This window comes from Hypanus sabinus, chromosome 2 (assembly GCF_030144855.1).
Source record: "Hypanus sabinus isolate sHypSab1 chromosome 2, sHypSab1.hap1, whole genome shotgun sequence".
Classification (NCBI taxonomy): domain Eukaryota; kingdom Metazoa; phylum Chordata; class Chondrichthyes; order Myliobatiformes; family Dasyatidae; genus Hypanus; species Hypanus sabinus.
In genome coordinates this window covers 156217269-156231194 of record NC_082707.1, presented here as the reverse complement: position 1 = coordinate 156231194, position 13926 = coordinate 156217269, and positions in this window count along the sequence as shown.

Genomic DNA, 13926 nt, shown 5'->3' with positions numbered 1-13926 from the left:
AAGAAACCTGCAGACTGTCTTACTGAGCTGCCCTTCAGGAAACCTGTAACAAAGTCAGACTGGTGACGACAAAAACTTTCAGCACACCGGATGTGCTGAGTTAATTAGTACCATTACATTTGAAGCATTGGGAGGCAAAAGCTTTGTCGTCCCTGCTTTGCTAATATTCTTTCCGAAGCTAGTTGACATGTCGTTCTGTACTACAGAGAGCCACAAATGATGTTTGAAAGTTACTTTTATATTTGGCCCCATCAAGAAACACTGTGCACACATTAACCTTTGCTGGGTGTAATTAAAGTGAACATTAAGAAAGTAAGGAACCGTGAAATTATTAAGAGTCCTTTATCATATTCAGCTATTGCCTCTATATGTCATGCAGATTTTACCCTAAGTTACATCATTTAATCTAATTAGCATCGGTTCTACAAGAGATACCAACTGAACACAAAACTTCATTAGGTACTGTTCCAAGTTAGCCAGATTCTTACATCATTTCCATCTAGTATCATCTGCCGCCATCTCTTTACAACTTCTTCAAAGCAGCTTGAACTTGCATGTGTGCATGGAAAGTTTTTTTCTAAATCCACAGGAAATCTTGTACTTTACTTTTAGGAAATACTCTGATTTTTTGCCCACCATTTGTAATCATCGCACCCCCCGCCACCACCACCACTTTCCCTCCAATCCACTTGCCCCTCTACCGCACTACCACAGCATTATAAAATGTAATTTAAAATAATTAAGCATAAACAACTAAGGTTTAACAAAATGGAAAGTACATCTCTCAAGAAAGGGAAGTAAAATTAAGAGGAATGACTTGAGATATAGGATTATTTAGGATTATTCACTGAAGCAGAATCCTAAAAGTGTTTGTTTTCCATGTGCAAGATGTTTAAAGAGTGAACTGAGAAAAAAATAGATTCGGAGCAAGAAGGCGGCGAGTAAGCAGCTAAGGATTTCCGCAGCGAAGGCAGTTTTACTACTCGGGGTAAAAGAGAGGCAAGACTGCGCAGGCGCATGACGTCAGCCAGTAGAGCAGGAAAGGTTTAAAAAGAAGACCGCCATATCCAGCGAGCAGCGGAGTGAGAGGTAGCAGAGAGATAGAACTTTGGCTCAACTGGCTTAGGCGGGAATGGGACGAGGTGAGGTAGGTTTACCTGTGTTAATTGCGGAAAGCAAGTAGTATGTGTGTGAGGCTGGCTTTCTGTGCTCGGTGTCAGATGTGGGAGGTCCTGGAGTCTCCCAGCCTCCTGGACGGCCATATTTACACCCGGGGTGTCGAGCTGCAGCTCCTAAGGGACAGAGTTAGGGAACTGGAGATGCAGCTCGATGACCTTCGCCTGGTCAGGGAGAGCGAGGAGGTGACAGAAATGAGTTATAGGCAGGTGGTCACACCAGGGCCACGGGAGACAGACAAGTGGGTCACAGTCAGGAGGGGGAAGGGGAAGAGTCAGGTACTAGAGACTACCCCTGTGGCTGTACCCCTTGACAATAAATACTCCTGTTTGAGTACTGTTGAGGGGGGGAACAGCCTAGGGGGGAGCGACAGTGACCATGCCTCTGGTACAGAGTCCAGCCCTGTGGCTCAGAAGGGTAGGGAAAAGAAGAGGAAGGCAGTAGCAATAGGGAACTCTATAGTCAGACAGGCGATTCTGTGGACGCAGGAAAGAAACTCGGATGGTAGTTTGCCTCCCAGGTGCCAGGGTTGGGATGTTTCAGATCACGTCCAAGATATCCTGCAGTGGGATGGAGAACAGCCAGAGGTCGTGGTACATATTGGTATCAATGACATAGGTAGGAAAAGGGAAGAGGTCCTGAAAAAAGAGTACAGGGAGTTAGGAAGGAAGTTGGGAAGTAGGACTGCAATGGTAGTAATCTCGGGATTACTGCCTGTGCCACGTGACAGTGAGAATAGGAATAGAATGAGGTGGAGGATAAATGCGTGGCTGAGGGATTGGAGCGGGGGACAGGGATTCAGATTTCTGGATCATTGGGACCTCTTTTGGGGCAGGTGTGACCCGTACAAAAAGGACGGGTTGCACTTGAATCCCAGGGGGCCAATATCCTGGTGGGGAGGTTTGCTCAGGCTGCTGGGGAGAGGTTAAACTAGGATTGTTGGGGGGCAGGAACCGAATTGAAGAAACTGGGGAAGAGGCGGTTGGCTCACAAATAGAGAAAGCTTGTAGACCGTGTGTGAGGGAGGACAGGCAGGTGATGGAGAAGGGACGTGCTCAGACTGAAGGTTTGAGATGTGTCTATTTTAAAGCAAGGAGTATTGTGAACAAAGCAGATGAGCTTAGAGCATGGATCAGTACTTGGAGATATGATGTGGTGGCCATTACAGGGACTTGGATGGCTCAAGGACAGGAATGATTATTTCAAGTGCCAGGTTTTAGATGTGTCAGAATGGACAGGGAGGGAGGTAAAAGAGGTGGGACGTGGCACTGTTGATCAGAGATAGTGTCACAGCTGCAGAAAAGGTGGACACCATGGAGGAATTGTCTACAGAGTCTCTGTGGGTGGAGGTTAGGAACAGGAAGGGGTCAGTAACTTTACTGGGTGTTTTTTATAGGCTGTCCAATAGTAACAGGGATATCAAGGAGAAGATAGGGAAACAGATCCTGGAAAGGTGTAATAATAACAGAGTTGTTGTGATGGGAGATTTTATTTCCCAAATATCAATTGGCATCTCCTTGGAGCTAGGCATTTCCCTGGGTTTAGATGGGGTGGAATTTGTTAGGTGTGTTCAGGAAGATTTCTTGACACAATATGTAGAAAAGCCTACAAGAGTAGAGACTGTACTTGATCTGGTTTTGGGAAATGAACCTGGTCAGATGTCAGGTCTCTCAGTGAGAGACCATTTTGGAGATAGTGATCACAATTCTACCTCCTTTACAATAGCATTCGAGAGAGATAGGAACAGAAAAGTTGGAAAGGCGTTTTATTGGAGTAAGAGGAATTATGAGGCTATCAGGCAGGAAATTGGAAAGAGATGTTCTCAGAGAAAAGTACAAAAGAAATGTGGCAAATGTTCAGGGGATATTTGTGTGGAGTTCTGCATAGGTACATTCCAATGAGACAGGGAAGTTATGGTAGGGTACAGGAACTGTGGTGTACAAAGGCTGTAATAAGTCTTGCCAAGAAGAAAGGAAAGCTTACAAAAGGTTCAGAGAGCTAGCTAATGTTAGAGATCAAGAAGATTATAAAGCTAACAGTAAGGAGCTTTAAAAGGAAATTAGGAGAGCCAGAAGGGGCCATGAGAATGCCTTGGTGGGTAGGATTAAGGAAAACCCTGAGGCATTCTACAAGTATTTGAAGAGCAAGAGGATAAGACGTGAAAGAATAGGACCTATCAAGTGTAACAGCGGGGAAGTGTGTATGGAACTGGAGGAAATAGCAGAGGTACTTAATGAATACTTTTCTTCAGTATTCACTATGGAAAAGGATCTTGGTGATTGTAGTGATGACTTGCAGCAGACTGAAAAGCTTGAGCATGTAGTTATTAAGAAAGAGGATGTGCTGGAGTTTTTGGAAAGCATCAAGTTGGATAAGTCTGTGGGAACGGATGAGATGTACCCCAGGCTACTGTAGGAGGTGAGGGAGGAGATTGCTGAGTCTCTGGCGATGATCTTTGCATCATCAATGGGACGAGAGAGATTCTGGAGGATTGGAGGGCTGTGTATGTTGTTCCTTTATTCAAGAAAGGGAGTAGAGATAGCCCACAGAATTATTGACCAGTGAGTCTTACCTCAGTGGTGGTAAGTTGATGGAAAAGATCCTGAGAGGCCGGATTTATGAACATTTGGAGAGGTATAATATGATTAGGAATAGTCAGTATAGCTTTGTTAAGGGCAGGTTGTGCCTTGTGAGCCTGATTGAATTTTCTGAGGATGTGACTAAACACATTGATGAAGGAAGAGCAGTAGATGTAGTGTATATAGATTTCAGCAAGGCATTTGACAAAGTACCCCATGAAAGGCTTATTGAGAAAATAAGTTGGCATGGGATCCAAGGGGACATTGCTTTGTGGATCCAGAACTGGCTTGCCCACAGAAGGCAAAGAGTGGTTGTAGATGGGTCATATTTTGCATGGAAGTCGGTCACCAGTGGAGTGCCTCAGGAATCTGTTCTGGGACCCTTACTCCTCATGATTTTTATAAATGACCTGGATGAGGAAGTAGAGGTATGGTTAGTAAATTTGCTGATGACACAAAGGTTGGGGATAGTGTGGAGGGCAGTCAAAGGTTACAACAGGACATTGATAGGATATGAAACTGGGCTGAGAAGTGGCAGATGGAGTTCAACCCAGATAAGTGTGAAGTAGTTCATTTTGGTAGGTCAAATATGATGGCAGAATATAGTATTAATGGTAAGACTCTTGGCAGTGTAGAGGATCAGAGAGATCTTGGGGTCAGAGTCCATAGGACACTCAAAGCAGCTGCACAGGTTGACTCTGTGATTAAGAAGGTGTATGGTGTATTGGCCTTTTTCAATCATGGAATTGAATTTAAGAGCTGAGAGGTAATGTTGCAGCTATATAGGACCCTGGTCAGACCCCACTTGGAGTACTGTGCTCAGTTCTGGTCGCCTTACTACAGGAAGGATGTGGAAGCCATAGAAAGGGTGCAGAGGAGATTTACAAGGATGTTGCCTGGATTGGGGAGCATTCCTTATGAGAATAGGTTGAGTGAACTTGGCCTTTTCTCCTTGGAGCGACGGAGGATGAGAGGTGACCTGATAGAGGTGTATAAGATGATGAGAGGCATTGATCATGTGGATAGTCAGAGGCTTTTTCCCAGGGCTGAAATGGTTGCCATAAAATGACACAGGTTTAAGGTGCTGGAGAGTAGGTGCAGAGGAGATGTCAGGGGTAAGTTTTTTACTCAGAGAGTGGTGAGTGCATGGAATGGGCTGCCGGTAATGGTGGTGAAGGCGGATACGATAGGGTCTTTTAAGAGACTTTTGGATAGGTACATGGAGCTTACAAAAATAGAGGGCTATGGGTAAGCCTAGTAATTTCAAAGGTAGGGACAAGTTTGGCACAACTTTGTGGGCCGAAGGACCTGTATTGTGCTGTAGGTTTTCTATGTTCTGATAATGAAGTGAGTGACAGGGTTCATCAATTTAAAATAATTGCTGAACAATAGAAAAGGGGTTAGGCGAAACCGACTTCTGCATAGGGTTATTGAAAAGCTTTTATATGTTAACATAAATTATTTTACATGGCAGAGCAATGGAGGGAGTACTGGAAGTCAGTAAAGATTTAAAGTTCTTCAGTGAAGTAGGAAAATAATGAATAGCCTTTTATTGTGTTCTAAACCTTGCTGGTCTTCTCAAGAAAACTTCATGTAAAATAGGATGCAATACTTGAAAGGGAAGGGCCAATTGAAGCTGCTCAGGCACTTGTTAATGACTAATGAAGTTGACACAAATCCCACGGTGATACTAAAACGTTGTACCAAATGGAGTATGGTCTCATAAGATGAGAACTCACATTGTCGTTCACTGATGACACGGTAGCGGTGGGGCTCATCACCAACCACAATGAGACGGCCTACAAAGAGGAGCTGGATGAGCTCAAGGCCTAATAAATAACCTCCTCTTCAATGTCAATGAGATAAAGGAGATGGTTATCGGCTTTACAAGACATCGCACAACTCTCACCCCCTTTACTTCAGCAGCATGGCAGTGGAGACTGTGAGCAGTTTCAAACTCCTGGGAGTGCACATCACACAAAACCTCTTGCGGTCCCAGAACACATCCTCCTCAATCAGGACAGTTCACCGACACCCCTACTTTCTGAGGATCCCGGAGATAGCTGAATGTTGCATGTCTATCCTCACGTCCTTGCACAGGTGTGCAGTAGGGAGCGTCCCACCACGCTGCATCACTGCACGGTACGGAGACTGAGCGTGGTGGTCAGGAAGGCTCTACAGTGGGGTAGTCAAAACTGCCTGAGGCATCAGCAGCACAGGCTACCTGCCATCAAGGACATATATACAGAAAGGCTGAAAAAAATGCCAGAAACATCATGAAGATTCCCACGTACCCTGTTCATGGACTGTTTATCCCACTCCCATCAGGAGGAGGCCATTTAGAATCTACACCAGGACCACCAGACTCAAAAACAGTTAGTTTCCTCAAGCAATAAGGCTGATCAACACCTCCACCCACTAGCCCACCTCTCCACATTCCCCCCCACCACCTCCGCTTTATACTTCCTGTCAGAAGCAATAAGTTTATAGACATTCCTGTACCTAGTGTCACCTTATACTATCATCTATGTGTATATGCTATCTTATATATTTATATAGAAACATAGAAAACATGGGTTTAATGTCCATTCATAAATCAGGTGGCAGAGGGGAAAGAAGAAGCTGTTCCAGAATCATTGAGTGTAGAAACATAGAAACATAGAAAACCTACAGCACAATACAGGCCCTTCAGCCCACAATGCTGTGCCGAACATGTACTTACTTTTGAAATTACCTAAGATTAGTCATAGCCCTCTATTTTTCTAAACTACATGTGCCTATCCAGCAGTTTCTTAAAAGACCCTATCATATCCACCTCCACCACAGTTGCCGGCAGCCCATTCCACACACTCACCACTCTCTGAGTAAAAAACTTACCCCTGACATCTCCTCTGTACCTACTTTCAAACACCTTAAAACTGTGCCCTCTCATATGAGCCACTTCAGCCCTGGGAAAAAGCCTCTGACTATCCACATGGTCAATGCCTCTCATCATCTTATACACCTCTATCAGGTCACCTCTCATCCTCCGTCGCTCCAAGGAGAAAAGGCCAAGTTCACTCAACCTATTCTCATAAGGAATGCTCCCCAATCCAGGCAACATCCTTGTAAATCTCCTCTACACCCTTTCTATAGTTTCCACATCCTTCCTGGAGTGAGGTGACCAGAACTGAGCAAGTACTCCAAGTGGGGTCTGACCAGGGTCCTATTAACATTACCCCTCTGCTCCTAAACTCAGTCTCACAGTCAACAAAGGCAAATGCACCATATCCCTCCTTAACCACACAGTCAACCTGTGCAGCAGCTTTCAGTGTCCTAAGGACTTAGACCCCAAGTTCCCTCTGATCCTCCACACTGCCAAGAGTCTTACCATTAATACTATATTCTGCCATTATATTTGACCTACCAAAATGAACCACCTAACATTTATCTGGGTTGAACTCCATCTGCCACTTCTCAGCCCAGTTTTGCATCCTATTGATGTTCCACTGTAACCTCTGACAGTCCTCCACACTATCTACAACATCCCCTACCTTTGTGTCATCAGTAAGTTTACTAACCCATCCCTCCACTTCCTCATCCAGGTCATTTATAAAAACTATGAAGAGAATGGGTCCCAGAACAGATCCCTGAGGCACAACACTGGTCACTAACCTCCATGCAGAATATGACCCATCTACAACCACTCTTTGCCTTCTGTGGGCAAGTCAATTCTGGATCCACAAAGCAATGTCTCCTTGGATCCCATGCCTCCTTACTTTCTCAATAAGCTTTGCATGGGTTACATTATCAAATGCCTTGCTGAAATCCATGTCCACTGCATCTACTGCTCTTCCTTCATCAATCTTCCTTCAGTCACATCCTCAAAAAATTCAATTGGGTTTGTAAGGCACAACCTGCCTTTGACAAAGCCACGCTGACTATTCCTAATCATATTATGCCTCTCCAAATATTCATAAATCCTGCTTCTCCAAATATTCATAAAACCTGCCTCTTCGGATCTTCTGCATCAACTTACCAACGACTGAAGTAAGACTCACTGGTCTATCATTTCCTGGGCTATCTCTACTCCCTGTCTTGAATAAGAGAACAACATCTGCAACCCTCTAATACTCTGGAACCTCTCCCGTCCCCCCTGATAGTGCATTGCCCAAAGATCAGCAATCTCCTCCCTCATCTCCCACAGTAGCCTGGGGTACATCTCATCTGGTCCTGGTGATTTATCCAACTTGATGCTTTCCAAAAGCTCCAGCACATCCTCTTTCTTAATGTCTATATGCTCAATGTTTTCAGTCTGCTGTAAGTCATCCCTACAACCGCCAAGATCCTTTTCCATAGTGAATACTGAAGCAAGGTATTCATTAACTACCTCTGCTATCTCCTCCAATTCCATATACACTGTTCCACTGTCACACTTGATTGGTCCTGTTCTCTCACGTCTTAAAAAGGTGTTTTTTAAATTTTTGTGTTGTTTATCTTGTTGGATGTTTTTTGTGCTGCATCTGATCCAGAGCAACAATTATTTTGTTTTTGTTTACACTTGTGTACTGGAAATGTCATTAAACATCCTTAAATTTTGAATCTTGAGGATATAATCATTGAAAACCAACGGAGAGGAAGAAACTGAGCTCTATAGTGTACTGAAAGCTGATAAAACAGGATGAATTGAGCAAGAGGTAGATTCAGAAATATATTCCAATTTTGACAGTTCACTAGGCTGGGAGGAACAAACCCAGGTGAGAATTTGGACTTCTCTGAAAATTACCACCAAACATTTTGCATCACCTTTAAGCAGCATACAAATAATATCCATCTCACAGGGACTAGAGAGCTCGAGAGTGGTAAAATCTTCCAGTGCCCATCCACTTCCCATTCCCATTATGATATGTCAATCCATGGCCTCCTCTACTGTCATGATGAAGCCACACTCAGACTGGAGGAACAACACCTTGTATTCCGTTTGGGTCACCTCCAACCTGATGACATGAACATTGATTTCTTGAACTTCCAGTACTGCCCCCACTTCACTTTTCCCCATTCCCTTTTCCCTCTTTCACCTTGTTTGCCCTTTGCCTCCCTCTCTTGCTCCTCCCCCCTTTTTCCTACCATGGCCTTCTGTTCTCTCCTGTCAGACTCCCCCCTTCTCTAGCCCTGTACTTCTTTCACCAATCAACTTCCCAACTCTTTACTTCATCTCTCCTCCTCCCAGTTTCACCCATCTCCTTGTGTTTCTCTCTCCCTTCCCCACCTTTTAAATCTACTCCTCATCTTTTTTTCTCCAGTCCTGCCAAGGGGTCTCGGCCTGAAACGTCAGCTGTACTTTTTTTCCATAGATGCTGCCTGGCCTGCTGAGTTCCTCCAGCATTTTGTCTGTTCCTTCAATTATGGCAGTATTGAATTTCATCAATAGTATCTACATACAGCAAGAGGTGGCTGCAAGGTGTGGGAATAGGTCCAGAGTTTTCAAAGTATCGTCATGACATTTTATTGTCAGAGTGCAATGAGGACAAGTTGGGAAAGGACTTTGGTCTTGCTGAACTTGAGTCCAAAGCCCATCATCTCACAGCCTTCAGTGAAGATTTCAATCATTTCTGAGTGTGCAAAACCTCAAACGTCATTTGCATATTGCAGCTCGACCCTGTTTCCGGAATGCAATCATTATACACTCAGTGCCTTTCTGTATGTTCACGGTCTTCTGCTGTTGTAGCCCATCCACTTCAAGGTTTGATGTGATGTGCATTCAGAGATGCTCTTCTGCACTCCACTGCTGGAATGTGTGGTTAGCTGAAGTACTCATGCCAGCTTGAACCAGTCTGGCCATTCTCCTTTGACCTCTCTCATTAACGAGGTATTAAAAAGAATTTTGCCCACAGAAATGACACTCACTGGATGGTTTATATATATATATATATATATTATTTTTTTTTAAAGTTTTGCACCATTATCTGTAAACTCTAGAGACCGTTATGTGTGAAAACTCCAGGAGATCAGCAGTTTCTTAGACTGAAACCAACTCATCAGGCACTGACAATTATTCCACAGTCAAAGTCATTTAGATCTCATTTCTTCCCAATTCTGATGTTTGATCTGAACAACAACTGAACCTCCTGACCATGCCTGCATGCTTTACGCATTGAGTTGCTGCCAGGTGACTGGCTGATTAGACATGTTCATTAATGAGCAGGTGTACAGGTGTACCTAATAAAGTGGACACTAAGTACAGACTAAACAATTTTCTATCACTTCCATTTCCAGAGAATTCCAGTTACTTGAGAAGCAACATTGCAGCAAGGAAGATCAAAGTAAGTCTGGGAAAATGGTGCTGCTGAATATGACACCAGTCTGGCGATCAATACTGCAGTAACTCCGAAGGTTACTATCCTGGCATACATGCCATAGAGGAACAGATGTCAGACAGAGATGAGTTAATATCCAGAAATGTACCCATATCTGTTTTGAATAAACTCAACATCTGAGCCTCCACAACCCTGTGATTTTGATAGATACATCACTAAATAAAGAAGAAAGGGTGGTGATAAATCTAAAATTGACTTGATTACTTATTAGGAAGGTGTTGATAGATCATTTCAATTGAATTGCAGAGGATTTTGCAATTGTAATTAGACATTGCATCTTCCACTTATCAACTCCCAGCTTCATTGTCCACCCTCTAACCTTCAACCTCACCTGGCTTCACCTGTCACTTTCTAGGTTGTATCTTTCCCCTTCCCAACTTTCTTACTCGGGCTTTTTCCCCTTCCTACCAGTCGTGATGAAAGGTCTTGGCCCAAAACATTGAGTCTCGTTTCCTTTTCATAGATGCTGCCTGACCTGCTGAGTTCCTTCAGATCTGGTGTGTGTTACTCTGGGTTTCCAGCATCTACAGAATCCCTTGTATTTACAGAATTGAATATTATTTTTGCCTTTTAACTGAAATAAAGGACATATTGCCAAAGAGGGATTGCAGTAAATATATGACAGGTTGGTTTCTGGGTAGGTAACTTGCTATGTTCAGTAGCCAAGGCCTGTGTAGCTAGAGTTCAGGAGAACTGGAGGAGATCTCATTGAAAATTATAGGAGAGGTTTTTTGTAGAGTAGATGCTTCCCCTGACTGAGCAGTCCAGAACTCATGCATTGGCCTTTTGGACTGTGATAAGGAAATTATTCTTCATTCAGGGGATGGTGAATCTTTGAAATTCTCTCCAGCACAGGCTGTGGAGGCTCTGTCACTGAGTTCAGTTCAATCAAAACAAAGACTGATAAATTTCTGGATATAAGTGCATTAAGATGTTTGCTGTAGGTAGTCCAGGGTCACAGGTGCATATTAGAGGGAAACAGTCCTTTCCTACACTGGTATTAAACTTTATAATCCTCCTTGTCACATCTCCATTTACTTAATTTCCTTGATTTTTTGTTATTATGGAATTATTTCCAAAGGGAAACTGACAAACTTGAAATAACCCTCCACTTCCCTCTGATCAAGTCAAGTGTGCACTCGCTGCCTTGTTTGTAGCTGCTCAGATGCCTAAGTGATGCTATAAGTTCCAAACTCCATAGCAACTCTAAGAAAAGCAGCAAAATTAATGATTTATAGGTGCATCCTGGGAAGTATGGATAAATTAATGGTTACTTCCCAGGGTGCACGTATAAGTCATTAATTGTCTTCAATTAATGGAAGCCTGAAGTCTCTCCCTTGGGACTCTTTAGGCCTCCATTAATTGTAGACAATTTATGATATGCATGTGCATACTGCGAAGTAACCATCAATGTAATATTCATCCTGTAGCCACAAACTATTTGAAAGAAAAGCACTTACTGTTCATTTATTTGCAGTATTTCATTAAATATTATGCAATCAATTGGAATATGGGTACAGAGAGACCTAACCTCAATTCCAGGAATTCATGATTATAGAAGGTACTGATTACTACTCAGGTAGAAAGCTGTAGGAGCGATTATCCGCTGGTATACTGTTGGGCTAACAGCAGCGCCTGTGGGCATTATGGCCAACACAAGCACCCGATTCTATTCTGTGTGAACATCCGAAGCTGCACAGTTTGACAGTTTGATGCCAGGACTCTGGCTGACCTTGCCTCTCCAACTCAGACACAACGTAATTTGCAAATCTTGCTTAGGGAAGCAAAAATCATTTTGTTGCATTATAACTGTCGCACGTATAAAACATACATTTTGTTAATAAAGATATCCCTTACATTCGATCATAATAATTATTTTAGAAGTAAGCGTCAGTGTATTTTGAGTAATTGAGAAATGGCTGCAGAGAGATGGGGATTCAATTAGCATTTGCTGCAGCTGCAGTGGTTTTTCCAGTGTGTGCCAGCAGGGGGCAACAGGAAGCCAGCTTTGTGCAAATGGTGCAATGAGCTTGCAGCTCAGGAGAAAATACTGCAGAACCATAAATTAACTCTTCTGAAAGTGACCAATAACTGTGGTTAATGAAGCTCAAATAATTGAAATTATGGAGCATCACTGCGATAACTGCAAGAACCATAACCTTTATCTGTTGAAAAAGAGTAAGACACACAAAATGCCTGAGGAACTCAGCAGGTCAGCCAGCATCTATGGAAAGGAATAAGAGTCGACATTTTAGACTAAGACCATTCATCAGGACAGTTGTGATGAAGAGTCTCAGCCCAGAATGTCGACTCCTTATTCCTCCAGCACTTTTTGTGTGTTACTCTGGATTTCCAGCATCTGTAGAATCTCTTGTGTTTATGATCTGTTGAAATTAGAGCAGCTTTGGTGTAACTCAATTATTATGAAGTTAAGGTATTGTATAAACAATACTAATGGGACAAAACAGTTACTGGATTAAGAATTAAAACAAATCCTATCGCAAGCAGAGCCCAAGAAAAAACATTTACAATCAAAGAAGTCATTTTTGGTGGAAATCACTGTGGCAAGGTCATATAAAATAAAAACAGAAAATGCTGCAAATCCTCAGCAGGTCAAGCTGTATCTGTGGAAGAAGAAACAGAGTTCATGTTTCAAGTCGTACAGTCAGAATTGAAAGGGAGACAGAAGAAACTTGTAAAGCTGCAGGGAGGGTGAAGAAAGGGCTGCTTCTGCCAGGGTGAAAACAGGACGATGATGGGGAATAAATTGCAAACAAATGCAATGAGTGAATGGGAGCATTTAAAACATGAGTTAACAGGCAAAAGACTGAAATCAGAACAAAAGCAAATTTAAAACAAAAAAAAACAAACAAAATAATGAAAATGTGCTTCATTGTTTGAAATGTTGAAATATAGGATTACTGCTGTAAAAACAAGGAAAAGCCCACGTGGTCCCTTGCACTTATTCCACTCAACTGACCTCCATATTGAGTGCTCTTTCCCTCCTGATCCCCATATTTGCAAATCCTTTCCGTGCCCTCCACTGAGCAACCACACTTCTCTAAGGAAGTCTAAAACCTCTGAATGGGGAATTTCTATCCTATTTCAAACCTATATGACCAACCCATCATCCAATGTCCATAATTCTAGTCTCACGAACAGGGAAACTATGTTAAGTTGACACACCAGTATGTAGAAGTTGAAATCTTTTTCATCCCAGGAAACATCTGGGATGAACATCTGTTGCGATCGCTCTAAAGCAAATATTTTGCAATGATTCGATGGATGTCATGTATTAAGTTCCCTATTTTTTGTATCTAATGCATCTTTTCTTGCACTTATTTAGAGCTATATGAAGAGGGATGGCTGCATCGACCAAACATGTTGACTGGAAAAGTAGTCCTGCAACAGCAAGTTGATAGGTCTGATGGTTCAATGGAAGAGATGAGCTTAAAAAAAACTAAAGAATGTTCACATAAACATTCTGAGTTACTATCTCCATCTAGTTAGAGTTTATGTAATGTTGATTAGAAAAGTATGACCCAATTTAGCTAAGTCCTTTCCATGGTATCACTCAGCCAAAGGTATTCCATCATTCCACACAGACAGAAATAACATGACAGTGTAACCCGAATCACTCACAAGGGCTCGGAGATTCCTCCTTGATACTGAGTACCTCTGTGATGCACAAAGTCTGGGGAAACTGGAAGCTCAGTCGACTGGCAGAGGCACACATCTAACAGAAAATGGCAGGAAGGGCCCAACAACTCCTGTCGTAGCTGCTAGCGAAGAGTTAGCCCATAGCTCAGGCCCCC